Source organism: Pristiophorus japonicus, chromosome 15 (assembly GCF_044704955.1).
Source record: "Pristiophorus japonicus isolate sPriJap1 chromosome 15, sPriJap1.hap1, whole genome shotgun sequence".
Taxonomy (NCBI): Eukaryota; Metazoa; Chordata; class Chondrichthyes; family Pristiophoridae; genus Pristiophorus; species Pristiophorus japonicus.
This window is the reverse complement of record NC_091991.1, coordinates 24,731,764-24,755,661: the sequence shown is the minus strand read 5'-3', so window position 1 is coordinate 24,755,661 and position 23,898 is coordinate 24,731,764. Positions and strand designations below refer to the sequence as shown.

The window sequence follows — 23,898 nt, the reverse complement described above, 5'->3', positions numbered from 1 at the left end:
AGCAGCAACAAACATGATCAGAAATATAGGATATTCAGCTTACAACTCAAGACCAAGCAATACATTTCTCAGCTATAAAATCAATATTCTCTTTTGCTGTCAAGATTGAACCTTTAAATTAATCTGAATATCGTGAACAAGTACCTCGTCATTTATTAGATTATTCTCCTTTGGTGTTGAGCCAAAATAACAAGTTTTACAATTGCTCAATATAACATTCAGCTAATAGAATGATTCGCAGCAGAATTGGCATCATAAGTCTCTTGTTCCAAAAGTTCATCGGTGCTTGAAGATAACAGCATTATAGAAATCCCAGAAATACTGTTACTGTAGATGTTTAGCTTTCAAAATAAATTTTCCAAGAAACATTGGAACATAATGTTTACGAGGAGATGTTGAATTATTTGTGAAGTATATTTGGAAAATTTATATTTATGTTTTAAGCAATAGCCTAGATATATGGATCGTGGCAGAGGTGCAGCGCATATTTTTGTGGCAGAGGAGCGGCGAGAAATCGTGGCGGAGGTGCGGCGAATGAGGATACGGGGCCCAGAAGAGCCCAGGGCACAGGGGCAGCACACACTGCAATGTGTGCGCGCACTAGGTCCATGCAGCAGAGCAGGTCTCCAGTCATTCTGGTTAACCCTTGCCACTGGATAAAGGCCTAGCTCTGTCAAGCCCATGTAGTGGCTGATGTGCAACGGTCACCACACATTAAAAAAAATCCACGCACAGGCATCTATCACTCCCTCAATTGGAGTTCAGGACTGGAACATCGGGTTCTTCATTGAAACATCTGTGAACTCATGTAGAAGCAAGTCATCCTCGTTCGAGGGACCGCCTACGATGAGATATATGGAGGGAGGGAGAGGAAACAAGGTTAACTGTATTTATACTTTTAAATATCAACATATTACATATTACAATCAAAACAAAAATCCCAATACATTCTAATAGGCTGCAAGAGAATCAGTCAAACCTCAATCAATCAATTGCATTATTTACTCAGAAGAAAGCTGCTTCATTGATTCTTTACTTTAATTCTCAAAGGACTTGGAAAATTGCCCTCAAAAAGGTTGAGGTTTCCTCACACATGCACACAAGGAGAGCCAAGAGAAATTGCAGCGCTCGTCCCCAAGCCAGAATTGGGATTTAGAAGTGAGCATCCTTTGCTCCGCTGATCTGTGGGACAAAGCAAGCTACTAAACACAGGACGCATTGCTTACAAAGCACTCAGCAATTCTGAGAGAGGCAGCTCAATGCTCTCCTCCCACCTGCAAACCTCTGCTATCATGGCTGAAGCTGGCCTGAAAAAAATATCAGTGCAGGTGATTTTGGTTGTTTAGCATTTGGAAAGGAAGATTTCTGTTCATGTGTGTTCATTACTGCTGGCAGTGGACACTTTCCAGGACATAATATTTAGTTTCCATACTAGATAGTAATAAAGTTTATTTTAAATATTTTCTCAGGTACAGGGGATCATTCTGCTTAAGGGATTCTAAACATTCTGTACCAAAGCGATTCCCTTTAGTGGACTTCACAGTAATGTTTCAATAAGTGTAGTTGACCGACTCACAAGTAACACTGTTCCCATCTGTTTGGAATCATATATTACAAGTTATCATGTAGTATATTCTTGACCCTGAACTTTAAACTATATCTGCAACTCATAATAGAGTGAGTGAGTGTGAGAGTGAGTGAGTGAGTGAGTGAGTGAGTGAGTGAGTGAGTGAGTGAGTGAGTGAGTGAGTGAGTGAGTGAGTGAGTGAGTGAGTGAGTGAGTGAGTGAGTGAGTGAGTGATAGATAGATCGCGGGCAAGAGATTTTTTTAAAGTTTCCATTTTACGTTTGTTGCTCTAAAAACTTCTAGTGCAGCTTTAAAACTTACTCATTACCAACATGTTTTAGTCATACTTCAATTTCAACTTTTGCTCAGTATGTGGAATCGCTTATAACAGGACAGTCTATTCTTGATCATTCAAAGCCACTAAGCAAAATTAATTATCCAATAATTTGAATTAAGTAATAGAAACATTAGACAGTGACCAGGGAAAGGGATGGAGTGGGTGCCTAATAAACAGAGAATGCTACCTGCCACTTGGCAGCCCACATTATCTAGGTCCTACTGTAGGCTGGCATTGGCTGCTTCATTATTAGAGTTGTGAATGGATCTGAATGATAATGAATGTATATATTGAGATGCACAAGGCATCATAGTTGTGTGGGACAGGCTGGATTGCCAGTGGATCTTTTCCTGTCTGTCATTGTTGATATGCACATCTCCATCTCTCTCCCCTTGCCCTTCACAAAAGGCAGGGTTTTTATGTTTAAATGCCTCATTTAAAAGAGCACCATTTTCTAGATGGTATATATATCATAAAATGCACAATTATTACATTGTTGTGCACAGTCAAACTTAGAACTGTCAACAGACCCAGCTTAATTGGCTAAACATAAGGTGCAAACAGGTGGGACCAGGCTGTAGCAGAATTCGAGCAGCAATGCCCCAACTACCTGATCAGATTTTTCCTGTTAATTACATATTTGCTTCCGCTCTACCTTTCTATTATATTTCTCTATTTATATAATTGAGTAGAAAAATCCAAGTGTAAAAAAATAAATTATTTCCATACTTTGTGCATATGTGATCTGATCTAAAGTTATGATATCTATAACAATTTAATCTTGTGTTGTTTCATGTACAGTTTCTCTTGCCTATGGAACTGTCTCCCAGATCGTGCATATAAATTAAAATGTAGAGTTAGCAATCATTTTATGGATTCGGCTTTCATTATTGGTACTTCAGTAGAAATTTCTCCAACTCTCCAAGCAGCAAGCAGCCATAACGGTCTATTTTCTAACACATCGGTTCTTTTTAGTTGCCTACAGCTGCCCCCTGCTGCTATGCCATGATAAAACATACAATGCTGAATGTAAATGGTTATTTTTTTTAGCTCAATGATAAATTCCTTCAAACTTACCACACTCCCTTTGCAAAATGTTCAGTGAGGGAAAATTCAATGTTATCCAGGCTTTGAGAAACACCTGGATCTTTAAACCGCTCACCTGTCCATTAAAGCTGATAGGGACCTAAATCTTGTTCTTCATAAGCTCATGTCTGACCTATTTAAACCAGGGTTGCATGTGATCTTATATTACCACACGACTGATTCATCATTGCATGCAGAGTGAGCCATCATATTTTGGTGTTTAATCTACCTTAATTTATTTGGTATTCAGAGAAGACCAGATCTGAAGTTTCATTATAACAATCAGGTTTCCCTCTGGAAGTTACAACTGCATTCCCCTCCGGTGAAGAGAAAATAATCCTTTTGATGTTGTAGTGCGTTGTCTTTTGGTTAGGCAAAAATCAAAGATTAACGAATAATGAAGAATGACATCAGTTGCATGTTAATATATAAGTCTGCATTTGTGGCATATATTCACTTTGTTTTTCATAATCTCATTCCATGGACTCTGCAAAATGCATTAAGGAAACTCAGGACACCATTGTTAAATATTCTGAATAAATAAAAGAATATTGGCTTCCTGCAGTTTTTTTTTTAAACGGAGTGACTGATGCCAACGACCGGAAGTACACAGAATTGTACTGCGCATTAATCTGGAACGGGAAGCTGCTGTTACCACCGCCTCCCGCCCCGCCCCCCCACCCCCACCCCCCCCACCCGCCCCGCCCCCCCACTCCCACCCACCCCCCCCCCCACCCGCCCCACCCCACCACCCCCCCGCCCCACCGCCCCCCCCCGCCCCCTCCCACCGCCCCCCCCCACAAGGAGCCAGATCCCTCCCAGCACTTTTTCCTTAGAGCCCACTCCCTCCTGGGATTTAAACATTCTTTGTTAACGAACCTGCTCCCATGATGAACCTGAAGCACAAATGCACAGAACACTTCCGGTTCATTGGCAATAGTCGTGTTCTTTTTTAAAATTGGGTTAATTAAATGTTGTTTTTAAAAAAATCATAGGAACAGCAGATTTCATTATTATTATTCATGTTTTTCTTTGGTCTAGTGACTGCTATTTGCAACAAATCTGTGAGTAAAGTTTTCCATTCATGAAAAATATTACCACTGTGCACTAAATGTACTGCAGTGCCATTTACGGAGTTCTGCAGTGAAGTAATTCTTCTATTCCTATGCTGCTATCTTCTGCTCATCATCTTTCATTTTTGACTCTGACTGCATGATGACTTGCTGCACATACTGTTTTATGCATCTCTTGGCAGAAAGAGAGCAATGGCAAGAGGAAGAACAGATTGTGCAGAAAAGACACTGCAGCATTCCAAATTTAGTACCCCTAGATTGGTTATATAAGCTTCATAGTGGAAATTTATGAGTGTTCTTATAAGGTGTCGAGAGTAATATCTAAAACATGTGTTGATGGGCATTAGAGCTAACCTTTTTTTTTATGCTTTGGGTTCGGGGTGGGGAAACATGACAGCAAAGGTGATATAGCATCTTTTATTTTTCCATTCTTTATTTAAAAGCAAGTATTTCATTTAATTCTAGTTTCTAACTTTATATCTTTAACATCACCAAATAAGATCTATTCGTCTCAGTCCTTCAATGTTTAATGGATTGGCAGAAGTTGTTGAGGCCAGTTTGTTAGATATATTTAAAAGGGAGTTAGATATGGCCAAAGGGATCAAGGGGTATGGAGAGAAAGCAGGCAAGGGGTACGGAGGTTGAATGATCAGCCATGATCCTATTGAATGGCGGTGCAGGCTCGAAGGGCCGAATGGCCTACTCCTGCACCTATTTTCTATGTTTCTATGTTTTCAAAGAGTAATGCTAAAAATGTGAACCTTTTTTAAAGCTTGGATTAAATGTTTTTAAAAGTAGACACAGCAGTGTGAAATTAAAAGATACTGTCCCGGAATTTGCAGTAGTAATGACGTCCAAACCGTCAGCATTCATTATTACTCTGTAAAATGGACAGCAATTTCTGGAGTCTGCACATGTGCATTTAAACGTGGAGAACCTGAAGTTGCTGTCAGTGATATTCTGCTCCTCCACAGGAACTTCCACCCTTGAAAAGGTTAAGCCTTGTTGAATGAGGTGTAATTGGGTTTCTAATGCCATACCAAGTCATAATTACAGAACATCCTCTCTGGCCCTGAAAAACTAATTTTATATTTGTGGAGTGTCAAATTTTTGAATTCCATTTTAAAAATTCCACAGATTTTTAAAATTATCCAATTTTTTACAAAAGTTTGTTTATGATATTTCATCTTCTACCTTAATCCCAACTGTATGTCCCAATCTTTATTTTGCTTTTTGTATAAGTATAAAAAGTGAATGATAAAACCCGTCTGTTAATTCTTGTTTTACTGTCTGTGAGAATTCTTCAATAAGATTGGCTGCTTAGCCTGCTTAATGATATCATTGTTGCTGGACCCCAGAGATCCCATATACATGGTGCTTGAATTAAATTAACATTAGGAAAGGTGAAATCCACACCACAGAACCCACTAAAAGTTTGTGGGCAGCTTTATTCGAGGTCAGCGGCATGTGCTGCCACTTTGTTCCTGACCGCAGAATCCAGGTCATTAACAGCTCGGGGGGCGGGGGCAGTATTTTAGATGGTGATGGGTAAAAAAGATGTAACTGTAGCAAGAATGTGTGTCTCATAAATTTGCTCTTAGTAGTTACTGGGAGCACAGGAAAACTCCAATTGTATTTGGATGCCTACTGTAAAAATAATTACAGATTTCCTGTAGCATAATGATACATGCTCGTCACAGATGCCGACTGACCTGCTGAGTGTTCCCAGCATTTTCTGTTTTTTTGTTTCATGCTCCAGCTTCCCTGGTTAAGTATTCACCTCATAGAAGCCTAATAGAGACAAAGTCCACCATTATGAGTTTATGCATGGCCAGTCCCTCAGATAGTGTACACTTGGGGTAATGCAAGTCACAACAGAATTCTCTCTCCACAGATATCCATCAGATCACAGCTAAGTTCATGACTAAACATAAGGTATGCCAGCAAAGAAATTCATTGGTTGTGACAGCTGCAACCATTATACCACATTTTGAATGCATCTCAAGTAGACAACAAAACCTTGCATTTATATAGCACTCTTAACATAGGAGTAAACATCCCAAGGCACTTCACAGAAGTGTAGTGAGATCAAAATCGACACAGAGCCAAAGACAGATATATTAGAAGGGATGTCTAAAAGCAGAGGCGAGTTTTAAGAAGAGGCTTAAAGGAGGAGAGGGAGAGGTGAAGTTTAGGGAGCTTAAGACCAAAAAAAGCAACGGCAGTATCACCAATAGGGGTGAAGGAAGTGGGGCGGGGGGGTGAGGGATGCACAGGAGGCCAGAGTTGGAAAAATGCAGAGCATTGTAGCAGATTACAGAGATAGGGAGGGGCAAGGCAGTGAATGAGATTTAAACATAGGGATAGGAGATGTTGTAAGACTGGTAGCCAATGTAGAACAGAGAGCACGGCGGGGGGCGGGTAAATGGGACTTAGCATGGTATAGTCTCTTGGAAGTTAGTAAAGAATTTACAGTGAGTGTGTCAATATTTACAAGGGATTCCTCACACAAACATTTTTACACTTTCTGGTCCACAGCATAAAACTGTTAAGTCACTACTAATTGTTACTAAATAGTTAACAGAACAACTGGTATTGGAAATGGAAACAAATGTCACACTGATGCAGTAGGAAGTGCTCTTTGGCTCGAGCTCTGCTGCACTGTTGGGGCAGATCAGGGGGAGCTTTATTCTGCATCTAAGCATGCTTAACCTAACTTTAGAACTTTGATGCGGAGACTTATTGTCCCAAACTAACCTACACCTTAGTGAGCTGAACATGTCCAGAAATCAAAGCAAAAGGATTGCTTAGCTATATAGCCAGAACAGTAGAAGTCAGGCTTAATCGTACAGTAATTTGGTATTGCAACTCGAGTACAATGTCCAATTCTCGTCAAAGAGACACAATACAACATTCAAGCCCTGGAGGCAGCTCAGAGAAGAGCAGAGAGACTGAATTAAGCGTGAATAATGCAGAAACTTGAATTTTTCAGCCACGAAAGGAGATTACCAAAAGACAATTTTATAGGCGGTATAACGAATAAAAGAGAAAAGCAAAAATAATTCATATATAGACGCTCATCATGCCCGCAGGAATCCCAAAGCACTTTACAATCAAGTAAAGTCACTGTTACTATGTAGGCCATTGCAGCACTGAATTTTTCACAATAGGGAACCACAAACAGCAAATTAATGTATGGCCAGATAATTTGTTTGTTGTGGTACTGGTTTAGGGAGGAATATTGACCAGGACACTAGGAAAATTACTTATTGTTGTCTGAATAGCTCCATGGGATCCTTTACATCCATCTGAACTGGCTTAAATTCCTATTCGAGAAGATAGTACCTGTGACAATGCAGCACTTCCCCAGTACTGCACTGAGGTATCAGCCTACATTATAAGCTTCAATTCCAGGCATGGCTTGAACCCACAACCTTCTCACTCCACTAAGCCAACCTGATAATGTAAGACAATAAGCAGTACAGAAAAGGTAGCTCCAGAACACTACTTCAAATGACACTATGAAATGCTATCAAGACATGGGGACATAAATTTGTCTTTTACTAGTTTTAAGTTAAGACTGATGAAGTAATATTTGAATCGAGTGCTGGGGCATCTTCAGTAGTTTTCCTGAATGGGTGTGCCAAATTGGGCAAGATGGCCTTCCTCTTCTATAACTATCTTCTAATCTTGCATCAATTAGGAATTAGCCCCCTAATCATCTAGTTGCATTAAACAAAAGTGATCATTTTAAATTAAGGACATAGCTACTTGCACTAGAACATGTTCTGATAGACGCTATTTGATCACATGACCTGATTGCTGATTGGTTCCCTTGGAGGATAAGCCACACCCAGAAGTTTCTCCATAATGTGTAATTGGAACCGCCCAGCCCAATTTCTGAGTGGCTTTGTAAAGTGTAATTTGAGCCCTTCTGACTTCAGACCCCAGACAGGATAGAGCTCCCCATCCCAGCATAAGTTCCTGACCTTCCCTCCCAACCACAACCCCCCCCCCCCCCCCCCTCCCCAGGCCAGGTTCATGCTTCCCCCAGCTGAAGTTCCTTACCACCACCGCCCCCCCCCACCCCCGCTAAAGTTCCTTAAACCCACCAGCTCAAGTTCATGCCCCCCCCTCACCCCAGCCGATGACCTCCCCAGCCCAAGTTCCTAACCCCCATGCCCAGCCCAAGTTCCTAACCCCCTGCCCCAGCCCAGCCCAAGTTTATGACTTTATTTCCCCCCCCCCTCCCCCAGCCATGGATGGGGCATTGTGTGGGGGTCACGGATTGTTAACAGGTTTATTGAGTATGAATTGGGTGGGTGTCGTGTCTTCCGGATTTCATCCACTCCAATTATGTCCCTCGTCACAAATACACATTGAGCGTTCCAAGAAATCAGATGTGACTGCAAGTGCGGTTGGAAGAACATGATCCATCTTCCCTGAGTTCCCTCTCTCCCCTTCGATCCCCTCTTCCGCTTCCCCTCTCTCTTTCCACCCCCCCCCATCTATCTCTCTCTCGCCCTCTCCCCAGTCTCCCCCTCCCTCTCTCGCCCCTTCCTTGTACGTCGCATTGCACATGCGCAACTGAATCGTTGGCCTATGCTCAAAAGGGGGGCGGAATCCAATGCGCGTATGTGCAGATGGACACACAAAAACCTAGAACAAATAGTCACTCTGTTAAATTAACAGGTTAGATTTTACCTGAGTCTATTCTCAGGCTCCTGACCCTTCAAAAAGTGAAATTTCTACTTGTGTATCATAGAATTGTACAGCACAGGAGGCCCATCGAGTCTGTGCAGGTTCTTTCGAAGGGCATTCCAGTTCGTCCAAAGCCCCCACTCTTTTCCCATATCCCTGCAATTTATTCACCTTTAAGTCGATATCCAATTCCCTTTTGAAGCTGCTATTGAATCTGAATTTACCACCCTATCAGACAGAGCATTTCAGAAGAGAGTTTTCCCTCATGTTGCCTCTGGTTCTTTTGCCAGTCACCTTAATCTGTGCCCTCTGGTCATCAACCCTGCAGCCATTTAATTTCTCTAGCTAGCTGCCACTGTTTTAATTTTCTTTTTTGTCTTACAAATGGTGATTTTATAGCTCGGTAATATCACTATTGAGTTATATACGGTCTACATGCAGGTCTTTTACATTTTGGTCAAAACTAGAAGCAAAAAGTGGTTGTCAATATAAATATATATGTAGATTGTCATTAGGGGTCCAATTTGTTTGAAACAATACAGGTATGTACTACAGATTTCACTATTTTAGCCTTTCGTATTACAACCAAACTAAATAATTTACAGGTGTAAACAGCAGAGGAGGAGCAATGACATGCAGATGAGCAATTCAGAACAATATTCCCATTTTCATTCAGTATCAATCTATTATTGCATGCACACTTATCAGATTCAAATTGCATTATTTATCTAAATATTTGAGCAGCTATTATATACATTCAAATTATTGGTTATTTTAAACCTTGTCGACTTGTAAGCAAGTCTAATTTATACCTCATTTTTGTAACAGAAATATTTCAACAGTATTTTGTGTATATGCTGTGTCAACCAGGACTCCTTGTAAACATTATTTAAGCACAAAGAAATTTGAAATTATATTTTAATAAATAAACTCTGAATTAGAGTTATACGAATTTTTTCATTCTGCTGCATTTCCTGAAAATTACATATCTCTATAAACTACAGATCATAGAGTTTTTCAAACATATTAGCATCCTCGGCATCTGACATGCATAGTACTGTTATGTCTAACATCCGCAGATCATTATTCATTATCAAAAGTAATGAACATTTGGGTCCACACTGTGGATGTCATTGACTACACATTATCCCATATGTAGAATTTCCCCTGTCATTCTCTATCTCTGATACCAAACATCTAACATTTCATCTATCATGTGTGATTGTTTTTCTTTACCAAACACTATACAGGGTACTTATGTAACACCAGTTATTTTCACAAAGCAAAACAAGGAAAACACACAGAACAATTATTGGCTTGGGATGAACAACATATTTACTGGGTCCTGGGAGATCAAAGACAGGAGGGGTAAGACATTTTAATACTGTATTTATATAAAAGTAAAGGGGAAAGGCAAATATTCATATGATTAGTAGCTCATATGGAGCAACTTGAGCAATCATTTTAAATCTGAAAATATGGAATTCAAATATATTGTGATGGGTTCAGTCTCGAGTCATGAATCAGTAAATTGCTACAGAAAACGGAACTACCACTGCAGCTATAAGCTTATAGCGAATTCTGACAGTCAAGTTTAAGCTTATTCCTTTCTGAAAATACATCTGCCACAGAGAATGTTTTGTCTTGGGAGTAAACAAATATATTTTACATCAACCTCTTGTAATTGGCCCAGTGTTAAAAGAAAACCTTTTGGAATAAAAATTAAATGGAACAGAACTTGACGTACAAGTTAAAGAAGTCATTAAGAGTCACACAAAGCTCATATACTTTTTCAATAATTATCCAAACTTGACAATCATAACTGTATACATCATTATAAACATCTTCACTCTAATGCTCATTGCTAAAATTATCAATTCATAGTAAATTCAGATGTCATGTTGTGGAAACATTGCGAACTTTTTGTTGATAAATTATGTTCTACTCACAAAGAAACGGGTATCGCAGAGCTAATGCATTCCCTTAGCAAACATGGACAAAGTACATGTAAAAAAAAAAACGGCACTTTATTACAATGCAGTCACAAATATAACTGAGCGAGCACCACTCAAATCTATACACATGAATGTGTATATGGAGACCCTGATTATGAAAAGATACGGAACATAACTGAAATTGGATAAGGGGAGAGGGAATTAGGGAAGAAGCGAGGTTATACATGACTGCTCTAGTCTTAACACTTTAAAAAAATGCGATCATATATTCATATTAGGATTCTCCCTCTTGACACTACAATTCTACAGGGAAGTGACAGCACTTTTTTCAGGGTGGAGGTAGATGTTGGGTGCTAGAGTCAGAAATGGAGAGATGAACCAGGTATTTTACCAGCTGCTGCAGGAATACAACAATCCACTTGCAATTAAATGCGGGTCATCTCGGGGTCAATTCAGAATGGGTCTGCTGCTGGAAGCTTTTAGCAATTACACTGGCTGTTTTTGAAGTAAAATTTTTTTTTCCAGGATATCAAGAAGTTTCTTTTTTTTGTCAGATGGATGAATTTTAAGCTAAGGGGAGATTTTCTGAGGTAATTCCAGGAAGGTTTCTTCAGAATTAACTGGATAAATGGCACTTGCAGATATCTGGAGGGGCGAAGGATGATACAGTAACCTGTTCTATAGCATTAGGGGGAATTCTACTTTAGTAAATGGGCCACATAAGATGCAATTCCATTAGAATATAATATCCCCCTCACTGGGTTTCGTTTATAATAGATTTGTCTACTTCTTTTAACACAAAATGTACATTTATTAATGGTGTTAGAAAGTCTCGAAAAATAGATAGCATTAATTGTGTTTCAGCTTATCAAAAATCCTTGTCCTGCCAACCATTAAGGGTCTTTTCTACATCTTGCTCTTGGGCAGTCTTAACCAAATTCCTCAGACACACGGCACAAAACTAACAACAATTTGCTACAGTCTTACTCAGCAAGTATAAAGTAGTGTTACGTGTGTGGTGGAGAAGGGTGGGTGGGAAGGGGCAAGAGGGAAAAGTCATTCATGCAGAAAGGGGGCTCTTCTGATGTTGAAGTTAAGGCACATCGCTGAGCCAGAACAAAGGAAACTTTACATCTTGCCCTGCAATATCTGACCTCGGTGAACCGGACAAATCATTAAACACGAAGTTGCAGGTTTTTCCTCGCAAAAGCTTTGTGAAGTTTTACTTTTGGTATTTACTTCACTAAGGAATTTTTTATAAACTGGAAAGAGTCCAATTATGCATGGTCTGTTGGAAAGACAAAAGCTCAACAAACCCAAAAACATTTTCTTACACTATTCTCTCCAAAGCTGCGCAGTATCGCTTTGGCTGAAGGGAGGGAAAGAGGAAGATCTTGTTGCTAACTATATTTTCTTTTAGCTGCTGCAACAAATATTTATGTTTCACAATTGAAAAAAATAAATAGGCACAACAGATGACAGTTTTGCTTGCAGGTGAATACTCTAATGCCTCCAGGTTAGTCAGAATTTGCTGAAGTTGCTCACAAATGGAGGTTAATCGTTGCTCTCCAAACAAAATTATGACCGGTTTCAAAGCAACTTATTCAGTTGACACTGCAAACCATAAATGTAAAGCAAACCACTGCACTGCCCAAAATGTCTTGATTACCCTGAAACAATAATTTAATTATCTTCTAATTATCAGTCCCAAAAATGACAATCGGGTGTGTATATAAAATCTAAACGAGAAGTTAAGAATTCCCTCTTCCTGGTACTTCAATTAACATTTTCTTTTCAGATGTGGAAAATCCCCATGGTCCCAAAGCACAGATCATCTAATGTCTTAAGAAGCAAAATATACCTCTATCTATTATATATTAAATTCAATACATAGGCACAGGGATCACTGAAAACTCATTGCGAGTACCCATTACTCCTGCTGGTGGCACTGTGATAGATATTCTCAATAATGTTAAAGGTGTCAAATAATAGCTGCTCTTTTATAGTTAAGAGTATATTACCCGAGATTGCGCAATCTGGTCACTAGCTTTCACTGGGGGGAAAAACACAGGAGATTGAATTTTCAAAGCTTTTATTTCAGGCAAATGCTTTTCTATTATGAACTCCTCACAGGAAATCAAAAGCAGCATGTGCGAAAATAAAGTGCTGAGACAACAGTAGGAACAACAGCGGTTTCTGATTTTTTATTTTATTATTGACAAAAAATAAAACAGATGGTTTATAAAAATGGATTTTTAAGTCAATAACTTTTGGTTGTATATATTCAGCTTAAAAAAAATCTCTTCAGAACCATTTTTGATGCTTAATCTTTTTGGAAATTAGTGTTTTGAGGCAATTTTGTTTGCAGAAATTTGTGTTTATGAAAAAACATGTAAGCCGGCCAACTCACTAATAGTGCATTCCTGGTGCACACCAGGATTTCATATTAACAATCCACACACTCCAAACTCACATTTTCTGTCCATTAATTTTAACAAGCACAAAGCACATACTTAAATGCTTGAAGGCAGGAATACAAAGACGAGTACTGGCACCTGACTTATGGAAACACATGGGTTGCAGTCCCGATTATTTGTAGGAGTTCAATAGCAGTTTGGGTCTCATTCTCCTGGCCCCCATTCTCCACCCAATAATTCCTCCCAAGTACTGCTGGGTTGCAGGAGCTCCCTCCTTGGAATTCCATTCTCACTACAACTGGATCATGTGACACTCCCCTCATTAATAGAATGCATTCCCAGTGCTTCCCAATCCCAAAATCCATCTCTATAGCTCTGAAACATTGAGGAAACCCCTCCCCAATACCCCCAGATCCCAGGACCACTTCTTCATTAATTTCAGATGCTGCCCAAATAATCTCCTTTGCCGGTGCTATTAGAACCAGGGATGGCTCCTGTCAGTACTCCCGGACTTTGGGAGCCAACCTCAAGTAATGCTAGGCCCAGAGACCCCATCCCAGTACTACCAGATTGCAGGCCCACTTCAATGCTGATAAGTCAGTGTCCCCAGAAATACTACTTTGGATAATACTCTTATTCTCATCAAACCTCTCAAAGCGCACCATGAGCAATGCCACAGGAAATGTATTAACTATATATTAAAAATACTGAGTGGCATGCCATCTCAAAATTCATTAAAACCTTCTATGCTAGGCTTTATCAATAGGAACAACCATTTTAACTGTCTAGGCCACAAGCCCTGGAACTTTCTACCTAAGTCGCTCTACCTCTCTCTTCTCCAAGACCCTCCTTAAAACCTACCTCTGACCAAGACCGTGGTCACCTGTCCTAATATCTCCTTATGTGGCACAGTATCAAATAACGCTTCTGTGAAGCGCCTTTCTATGTTAAAGGCGCTGTATCAATGCAAGTTACTGTTGTTGTTCTAGTATTTGTTATACCTATAGGTGGCACTGTGATAGGGATTTTAAATGTTAAATGACATCAACTGTTAAAACAATAGTTGCTACAGTAGACATTTTGGCCCGGAATTTGCGGTTTCAATGATGGCGCATACACCATCGTAAGCCTTCAGAAAGGCCCTGCAAGTTCTGGGTTTCCATGTGCACGAAAACCTGGAACTTGCAATCTACGCACTGAAAGTAAAATCAGTTTCGCTGGCGAAGAGTTGGGCTATTTGCCCCACTAATGCCCACAAAACTCTTATGCCTGGTTAATATAAAGCTTAAATTAAAAATGTTTAAATAAACAATTATGCACAAACACTAAACATTAGTTTACGCAAATTTTGCCCCGGATAAAAATGTTTAAAATTATCTTTAAAAAAATGTTTTATTTATTTTTTTTAAATTGTAATTGGATTACTGAAGGGATTTTTAATTGAATTTGAAAATGAGAATATTTATTTTTATTGCAGTTGTCGAAATAATTTAATTATTTTGGGATTCCTTGTCTGCTTTTGGGGATTCCGTTCGTAAATGGAATCTCCATAAACATATGAGGAATCCTCTTTTCCGATTGGACGACTTGACCCACTTGATACCAGCGACACTTCCAACTTGCCTGCGTCCTTGGGATCCATGGGCCTTTTCGCAGGTGTATGCCTGCAGGCCCAGGACCCGAAGTCTCTGCACCTGGGAGCCTGAAGGCAAGTGCGTATATTTTTAGCGGGTCGGAGGCGTACTCCGGAGATATGCTTCCGACCGCAAATTCTGCGCCTTTAAGGTTTAAAAAAACAGGCTGAACGCAGATGCAGGCTCTGGTCACCGAGTGTTGCTGTGGAGTAGCACAAGTCACAGCCTGCACTACGTCAGACATTAGCCATGTTTGTATAGGTAAGTAAAGGAGATAAGCAGGAATAAGAGGAAATATACAGTCCCTACTGCTTATAGCGGGTGCGTTTGTGCAAACACAATTTGTCCGTTATATGCGATGGTTGGTGTAACATGGTAGCAATAAATAAAATCGATCAGAATCCGCAGTACCCTGAATAAATCTCCTTACTGCCGGACCCTAGATCTGACCAAGCACTTACTTATTTCAGTCCTTTTCAGCTTTCCCCCTTTTCCTCTGGAGTTGTTGCTCACCGGTGCCCAAGGACCAGTCTCTGTATTGCCCCAAACAAAATCAGACTAAGACTGTCTTTTCACTATCCTTTTGTGGTCTCACATGGGAACCATAGCTCAGTGAGGTGTTGCATTTTGGTAGGAAGAATAATAAAGCCACACACTCCTTGGAAAAAAAAGAGTCTAAATGAGGTAGGGATCTAAGGGTACAGATTCACAAATCATTAAAAGTAGCAAGGTTACAAAGGCTTGATAGGGTAAACTAAGATATTTCCACTCGAGGGAGAGACCAAAACTCGGGGCCATAAATCTAAGATAGTCACTAATAAAACCAATAAGGAATTCAGGAGAAACATTACCCAGAGAGTGGTTAGAATGTGGAACTTGCTACCATATGGAGTATTTGAGGCAAATATCATAGATGCATTTAAAGGGAAGCTGGATAAGTACATGAGGGAGAAAGGGTTATGCTGATAGGATTAGATGAAGTGGAGTGCGAGGAGGCTCGTATGCAGTATACACACACCTATTGGGCCAAATGGCCTTTGTGTTGTGGCCAGCTACATCCCAATAACGAGTAATAATTAAAAAATTCCATGCAACTCTTATGCATGTACTAAACAGCAACAAATATTAAACAGTAATGCATCATAATCTGAATAGCAACAAGCAATAGCACTGGGCCAGAGGAATTACATCGACAGGTATGGCGTCAGATTAGAGACCAGAGCTTCAGTAGATATTTTAGGATTTATTTACACTATTTAATTTTCCAGCATATTACAGAGGTGGTGCTGCGAAGGGAGTATAGTTTTTACTTTCTATGCAGTTCCCTGGCTGCTTTATGTATACATAATTAAAATTATATACACACAGGTTGAACCTCCCTTATCCAGCATCCTTGGGACCTGGCCTGTCCCAAACGAGGGATTTTGCCAGATGAGGGGAGGTCACGGGTTTGGGTGGACTGTGCCTTTAAGTGCTGTTGCTGGGGTAAGTATGTGCGCGCGCTGATTGGCTGGACTGACTATCAGTCAGTCAGCCAATCAGTGTGCAGGGGGCCCCGAAGACTCAGCGGGCGCCCGGAGAGTCGGCCTGACCTCCCCGGAGGGAGCGCTATGGGGAGGAGTGGCCGGCCCGAGGACGGTGGCTGCAAGAGTTCCAGCAGGGCGATGAGGAGGCAGCAGCCGATTGAGGAGAGAGATTATGTTGGCGAGTAGGATTTTGACGGTCGCCTTCTGCGCATGTGCCACCCGGGAATGGTCCCGGCCGAGGGGTGGTGCCGGATAAGGAAGTCCCGGATAAGAGAGATTCAACCTGTGTACTTCACTTGTACAAATCACAATATGCACAGACGTTTCTGCCTGGAATAAACTGAGCACTTAAGACTCTATAACCAGCAACTTTGAAATTGATGTTAATGCAAATGAATTTTTAAAAATTATTTGTTCCTGGGATGTGGGCATCATTGGCCATAACACAGAAACAGGCTATTTGTCCCAAATGGTGTTTGTATGCTTTTTGGCCAGTATTAAACATGGATGCTTTGAGGTGGGGACTGTATAAAATACTATATGCAAGTGATTTAGGACAAGACAGCATGAGAAATTTTCTTGAACAGAGGGCTGAGTGGCAGTAGAATGCACTACAATGGTTAGTGATTGAAGTAGAAATAATAGCATTTAAGAATAGGTCAGGTGGTTGAAGGAAAGGAGAATAAAAGGATGTGGGAACAGAGCAAGCATAAGTGACAAAGGCTACTGCTCATTTAGAGGAATAACGAACACGAGCCAAACAGCCTGTTTCCATATTATAATTTCTAATAATTCTGAACAATTGTTACACGTAAATTTAAATCTATTTTTACATTTTGCCGCCCCTCAGATTACCTGCAGCTCCTGGCCCTGCTTGCTGCCTTTCCTTGTAGCCCTTGCTCCCCGCATAAGCTGTCACAGTGCACTCTCTCTCCTACAGCCTTTGAGTGAGATTTCCAATTACTGCTGAATTAAAGACAGTTTTGTGCTGGGTTGTTACTGTCTAAATTCCTCCATAGGACGCTAAGGAATATTTAATAAGTTGTAGTGTTTGTGTTCAGTTCTTACCAAAGAAAGCATTTAGATAAATGTAACCAATGGAAAAATCTAATGAATCACAGAATGTGTCTCATTATTGTTTTATGTCAAAAGAAGAATTGTAACTACATGTATGGCTTCTTGGTACTTTCTCCTATTGCTGCCGATGGCGATACCTCAGTCCCAAACTCTCCCCTTCCTGAGGCAACCACCGCTGATATCTGCATCCCTTTACCACCATTGGCTTCCACTGAAAGAAAGACCTGCATTTATACAGCACCTTTCGTGACCACCGGACCTCCCAAAGCACTTTACAGCCAATGAAGTACCTTTTGAGTTATAGTCACTGTAGTAATGTCGGAAGCCCATAAATATCTCAGGCCTGCTATGGCCCCTGTCTGCCCCTCTCCCTCCACATTAGCTCCCGCCACCCCCATAGTTGTCAGGAATTTTCCCCCTCTCACCCCTCTTGACTTCATCCGCCTCCTATTTTCCCCATCTCATCTTCTGTCATCTCTGACCTCATCTTCTTCCCTCTGCTCTTCTACCTCTTAAGCCTGCTCGACTTGGTCTTGACTCTTCGTGGAACATCGACAATTATAAATATAAAAGTAAAGACAAGCCAATGGCAATTACACAATACAATGTAATGCTGCAGTACCTAACTTTTGCCAATAGATATTACTGAAACATGCAGTTATAGAACAATTTACCAAGAGAAATCCAGTAGCAAAGTCCTGAATAGAGCTGTGAATTTCACATTGTTATTATTCCACTCAAAAATGATTTTTAGTTTTAGGTAATAAGAAAACAATATTCTTATGCACCAAATCTTCACATTGTGGTAGAAGTTGATCATGGGAAACCGCTTTCTGCAGTTGTCAATTGGTGACCCAATGCAAATGGCTTAAATTATTGCACTACATAATGCGCTCGTGCTCAATTGTAGATCTGGCACATCACAAATACAGGTTCAATTTATTTAAAACAATTAGTGTGTTCACTTTTTGCACAAATAGAGATCAATTTTTAAAAATAATTTAAGTCAACATATCAAAGTATAAACTTTGCTAGTCATTTAGCCACAATCTTATATAGATCACCTTATGCCAAACCATTTAATAACTTTGGCACCATTTTTTTTCTTTTGAGATGGCAAATAGTTACAAATCTTCTTTTGACATAAAACAATAATGAGACACATTCTGTGATTGATTAGATTTTTCCACTGGTTACATTTAACTAAATATTTTCTTTGGTAAGAACGGAACACAAACACCTACAACTTATTAAATATTTATCTAATTCTCCCTTAAAAGATGCAATAGTCTCTGTCCCATTTGAAAAAGCACACCACCTTCCAACAACTGAGCAAAGAAATTATTACAAGAAATTTACTCCATATCCATCCAAGTTTCTCAAAATGTACTTTTATGGATGATTCGCAAGCAAGAGCAAGACTCTGGAGTTAGGTTCCAATTCCAGAGGTGGTTAGTGGAATAGGAATTTTGAATTTCTGCAAATTATCTGAAAGCAATCTGCGGAATGAAATTTTCAGATCAAGTTTCATATTTTAATTAATAATTACATTTTCAGTTGAGAGGCAAGTCAAATCACAAACAACTTGCCAACCTGAGACCGAGTACATACGCAAGAGCAAGTGAACGAATCTCTCCTTACGAGTTTCCTTTTTAAAAATGATTCTCAAGTAAAATACCTGTCATAGTAGCAACGTTCCCTCTAATCTGCAAGGTCTGCAGGCCGTTTTGGCTTTTCCATTGTAACTACCGCGCATTTGCAGAAATTTAAAGGCATTCAAAGAAACAGGCCACGCAGAATAAAGCGCAGCTTACAGGGGTACATTGCATGGTACTGGACGACCAACCTGAAGGTCAAGAGTTCAAATCCCACCACGGCAGTTTGCGAAATGGAATTTATTAAATTTAGCACCTAAAAATAACCACATAAGCTGCTAGACTAATAAAAATCAAACTGGTTCAATAACTTCCTACAGGGAAGGAAACCCGTCAACCCAGGCTCCAGTTGCACACTATGTGGTTAACTCCTAATGTCTTCTGAAGTTGCCCAGCATGTCAGACAGATGTAAAAACAATCATTACAAAGCAAGAAGACCCACCACCACCTTCTCAGGATCGACATAAATGTAGCCTTGCCAGTGTTACTAACATCCCTAGAGCTAAAAAAAACCCCACAAATGCGATTGCATTTATTTATGGGCATTTTTATATTGGCCGTAAACTGCAGTCAGGGGCGATGCGACGGCAATTGCTGCTGACCTTGAGGTCAACTGCCCACAGAGATCTTGTGATTTCTGTGGCGAAAACTTTAAGTTTCTCAATGTGTAATTGACTGCAGCGCTATAAATTTTTTGCGCGATGCAACAGTGCCAACATCAAGCTGTCTAAGCAGTCAATGACACTGAAGAATTCTCAGATGGCAAGCCAGGAAACAAAAAGCATTTATTATCTGTACTTTTTTAAAAAAGTGTTAGCGAGGGAAATAAAGATTGGGATATACACATGGGGTTACGGTAGAAGTCGAAATATCATGAACAAACTTTACATTTTTTTAAAACCTAGTCATTTTTTAAAAAATTATAATGGAGAAATTTGACACTTCACAAATATAATTAGTTTTTCAAGACCAGAACGGTTGTGTGGCCGTCAATATGCTGTTAAAATCCCAGTTACACCTATCCCAACCAGGCTCAACATTAATGGAGTGTTTAATAGCATAATTAGCGTGGAAATGTTCAAGTTTTCATCAGTTCCACTAATTTCACTGATTGTTGGCTATTGGTGGGGGGGGGGGGAGCACACCACAGCCTGTGTCAGAGCAGTGAACGACAGACCGCAACTTCAGAATTACCGCATTTAAATGCGCATGTGGTAAATCCTGATGTTACGGTCAGTTTCAGAGGCTAATGACGGCAAACGCTGATAGTTCGCTGTCATTAACCAACGCAAAATCCGGCCCATTGTGCTGCCCATTTCAGGAGAGTGGCATTCTACTAGCCAATCAGTGCCTGTCCTCACCTATATTTGCACTCAGTATCATTCTTGTCAGACGCAAGAAAATCCAGAAGCAGCTAAAACAAGGTAGGTTGGCAGTTTACTTTTCTAATTGCAGCCAATGGCGAGAGAACTACTCATTTGCCATTGGCAGCAATTATAAAACCTAAAAGCACCCTATAAATCAATAGATTTTGTTTGTGTTGATCAGATTAGCAGTGTTATACCTCTAATCATAGTCCATTGCTGTGCACAGGAAAGAATCTCACAAATGAGCTGTGACTGGAGGTACAGACAACTAGTCCGTTACTAGCATAATGACTAATCCGTTTGCTGTAGAACTTCTGTGGACGAAAGGTGCTTTTAAGTTTCAAACTGCGGCCACAGCGACATTCTCATCATTGACTGCATTAACTGTCCAACATACCTTACTCTTGCAGCAGCGGAGACCCATTTTCTTCTGGGTCTTATCCGCATCGACAAGATTTGCTGGTTTCACTTCTTTCTGGCACCTGATGGAGAATTGAGTCGGATGATAATGTAAACGGGGACAGTGATGCTGAGAAGCCGGTTTGGCACTCTCCCCAAAACCTGCACCTCAATGTAAAAGTGCCTTGACTAAATTGCTGCTCGAAACAAGATTTTTAAATTAATTTATATTTTAAAGTACAGGTGAGTAAAGTATATTGTTGAATTCAATGTCAAACAGTTAGCAACAACTCAAATATCTTAAACAGACTCTTAATATTTTGAGTTCTAAATGCGAAGTGATATTGGGCAGAGTACATGGCTGAATGCAATTATCAGCTTGTTACTATACAATTAACACACCGCTCACTGGCACTTGATATACAAATGCATTTTAAAGGTTGTAAAATCCTTTGTTTCCAGCAATACGTTAATTTGGAGTAATTTAGACATTAAAACTGTCATTTTAAATAAAACTGCATTTAAAGTGACAAGTGAGTGGAGCTCATGTTGAAAGTAAAAGTGCCAACTTTCTACAAAAGCAAAATGCTGCGGATGCTGGAAATCTGAAATAAAAACAAAAAAATGCTGGAAATACTCAGCGTGTCAGGCAGCATCTGCGGAGAGTGAAACAGAATTAACGTTTCAGGTCGATAACCTCTCCTCAGAACTGGAAATAGTTAGAGATGTAACAGGTTTAAAGCAAGTGCAGAAGCGGGGAATGAAGGGGGAAGGGAAGGAGGTGGTAATGGGACAAGTAAAGAAACAAAAGATGGGTTTAGAGCTGTAAATGGTATGGCAGAATCATCAGCAACAGCTGCCATCTGAAAAAAATGAGGGCAGAGGTTATGATCTGAAATTCTTGAAGGCTGAAAAATGCCTTGCCCCCTTACCATCTCCTTTCCCCTTGCACCACAGTCCCTTTTGTCATTTAATCTCTCCTGTCATCCACCCTATCACAGACCTTCCATTCTGTTCTTTCCTCCCCTCACCCCATTTCCCTGCCTCAGTTGAGTATTTCCAGCATTTTCTGTTTTTATTTGAGTGTTTACTTTCTACTGAGACTGGCAAAAAGTGAGAAGTAATGTCCCATAGCAATCAGTGCTGGGATCACTGTTCACAATTTACATTAACGATTTGGACTTAGTACAATTTCTAAATTTGCAGCCGACATCAAACTCTGATTATTTGCAACAACTTTTGTGTGTCCTTCTGCGTATGCGCGCCTTGGACTCCGCCCCCTTTTTGCGCATGTGCTGTGCGACATGTGTGGAAGCCAGATGTGGGGCCGAATCACGAAGAGCTCATTGCCACTGGAGCTGCTTCTAGGGACTTGGGCAGAGGTCAGGAACTTGGGCCGGGTGGGGGGGGTTCAGGAAGAGTTCTTAACCTGTGAGTGAGCTGTATGGAGTCGGCAGTCAGAATGGCTCCAATTACACTTTGCAAAGTCAGATTACTTAGGCAGGGCGGTTCTAATTACATATTCCAGAAAAACTGCTGGGTGTGTCTTATCCTCCAAGGGGATTAATCAGCAAACAGGTCATGTGATCAAGGGGACCCAATCAGAGCATTTTGCTGTTGTAAATAAACGCGTCCCATCAAATTCAGGAGGAGGTAGAGAGTTGCAGCAAATACAAAGGAACAATGCCTCATAATACAAGAAGACATCAATAAACTTGCAGACTGAGTGTTTAATTGGCAATGAATTTCAAGATGGATAATTGTGAATTGGTGTATTTTATTCAGAAGAATAAAGAGGCCACATACTGCTTGGATAACAAGAGTCTAAATGATGTAGGGGAGCAAAAGGATCTAGGGGTAAAGATGCACAAATCACAAAATAGCGACACAGGTTAATAAGGCCATAAAACAGAAAGTCAAGCACTGGTGTTTATTTCTCATGGGATAGAATTGAAAAGCAGAGAAATCATGTTAAAATTATATAGAACCTTGGTTAGACCACACTTGAAGTACAGTGTGCAGTTCTGGTCTCCGTATTCTAAAAGAGATATAGAGGCAATGGAGAAGGTGCAAAAATGATTCACAGGGATGACACCAGAACTGAGCGGTTATAACAAGCAAGAAACACTGAACAGGTTGGAGCTCTCTTCTCTAGAAAAGAGAAGACCGAGGGGTGGCCTGATAGAGGTCTTTAAGAAAATGAAAGGGTTTGATGGGTAGATATGGAGAAAATGTTTCCACTTGTGGAGGCGGATCAAAACTAGAGACCATAAATATAAGATAGTCACTGATAGATCCAAAAGGGAATTCAGGAGAAACATCTTTACCCAAAGAGTAGCAAGAATGTGGAACACGTTTCCAGAAAGAGAGAAGGTAAAAAGCATAGATGCATTTCAGCGGAGACTAGAAAAGTACGAGGGAGAAAGGAATAGACAGATATGCTGATATGGTTAAATGAAGACGGGCGAGAGGAGGCTCGAGTGGAGCATAGACCAGTTGGGCCGAATTGTATGTTTCTGTACTGTAGACGCGATGTAATTTGATGATTCATTTAATAATACACTACATTCTCCAGTAGTTATGGGCTGGTGTTTGCATAGTGCTCAATGGATAAGAAAACTTTTAAGTGAACAGAACAGGACAGCCTCTGGTGTAGGGAATAAGTCAATTGTAACAATCAAATGCGGACCTATCCAATTCAATATAAACGACAATTTTATAGCTCTTCAACTGGGGCGGAGATACATTTTGGGGAATGCAGCAGGAACTTTATCTGGCTTCTAACTTGTGCCTTGTATGCCCTGATGGCAACACAATAGGTGCAAAAAATATTTTACTCTTTGATCTTTCTCCACCTCAGTATTTATCCATACAATGCCAGGCGAAAGGGCAAACAGACAACCAGTCATGAAACAAACACTAACCAGTCCTGATCCTCAAGTTCACCCTCCTTTCACACTGAAGAGTTGATATAGTGATGGTGCAATAAGCAAATTTTAAGCAGTCCTTTGAAAGTAGAGAGAGATGAAGTAAAGCAAAGAATTATAAAGAAATTCTAGAGTATGGAAGCTTGATAGTTTAACACTCTACCACTGTTGGTGGA

The 23,898-nt window shown here is 40.2% G+C and overlaps 1 protein-coding gene across 1 annotated transcript in view; it reads right to left on the bottom strand.

Annotated features, from left to right (window-relative positions):
• The window catches only part of arid2 (AT-rich interactive domain 2), a 120,619-nt gene that overhangs the window by 86,642 nt on the left and 10,079 nt on the right, over positions 1-23,898 (bottom strand). The gene's annotated exons all lie outside the window — the stretch shown is intronic.